A 1,126-nucleotide genomic window follows, 5' to 3' on the forward strand; every position below is an offset into this window, starting at 1 on the left:
AGACACTTAACCCCTGAGCTACCCTGGTGCCCCAAGTATACCCTCTTCTATGGTGGTTTCTTTCATTCAACATAATAAAGAAGGGATTATGTTACATATGTATCTTATTTATGTTTTTATTGCTGGGTAACATTCAGTTGAATGACTGCACTATAATTTTTTTATCTACTTATCTATTATTAGAGCATTCCTTATTTATGACTATTACAAATAAAGTTGCTAAGAAAATTTCTGTCTTGTCTTTATATACACAGATAAGCTTTTATTTCTCCTGGAAAAATACCTAGTAATGGAATGCCTGTATTAAATGGTAAACACAAAAACAACCAGTTTTCCGAAGTGGATGTGCCATTTACATTTTCTTTCTTTTTGGGGGGAGTGGGTGCTATTCATTCTTGACAAATATCCCACATCCATGATCCTTTCCAGTCAGAAGTTCTTTGAAATGCTGCCCATGACCTTTGCTAGTCAGAGGATGGAGTCATTTGACTCCCCCATCCAGCAAATGGCCCCAAAGATAGCATTGGTTTTAACCTGGTTATGAAACTGCCTGTCACCTTGTCAACCTCAGCCACATTCATCTGGATGGACCTGTGGTCCTTGGTGACCATGATGAGGTTGTTGGCAGTACATTTCCAGGCAGGTCCTGGTCCACGAACTCACAGGCAATGTTCTGCATGTAAAGGGTACATCTGCTGCCACTACCACCACTGGAAGCACAAAAAAGCCATTTTACATTTTCTCCAACAATGTATAAGTCTTTCAGTCCCTCCATATCCTTGCCAACACTTGATATAATCAGTTCTTTTTCTTCTTTCTTCTTCTTCTTCTTTTTTTTTTTTTTTTCCAAATTAAGCCATTACAATAGGGACCCAGTGACGACATGGTTTTGTTTTATGTTTCCTTACTGAACAATGATTTTGAACATCTTTTCATATATTTATTGGATATCTATACCTTCTTTGAAGAAGCTATTTAAGTGTTTTTAGTTTTTTTTTCTTATTATTGACTTTTGAGACCTCTCTGTGGGTTCTATCTACAAGTCTTTCATCAGATACAGGATTTGCAAAAATATTATCCGAGTCTGTAGTATGTGTTTCTACTCTCCTAACAGTGACTTTTGAGA

General features: G+C 36.9%; 1 pseudogene; it reads right to left on the bottom strand.

The window, feature by feature from the left end:
- Window positions 1-429: 429 nt before the first annotated feature.
- On the bottom strand, window positions 430-679 carry LOC123387904 (annotated as a pseudogene).
- Between the last annotated feature and the right edge of the window lie 447 nt (window positions 680-1,126).

The sequence above is a fragment of the Mustela putorius genome, unplaced genomic scaffold (genome assembly GCF_011764305.1).
Source record: "Mustela putorius furo isolate JIRA1106 unplaced genomic scaffold, ASM1176430v1.1 tig00003867_pilon_pilon_pilon, whole genome shotgun sequence".
NCBI classification, from domain to species: domain Eukaryota; kingdom Metazoa; phylum Chordata; class Mammalia; order Carnivora; family Mustelidae; genus Mustela; species Mustela putorius.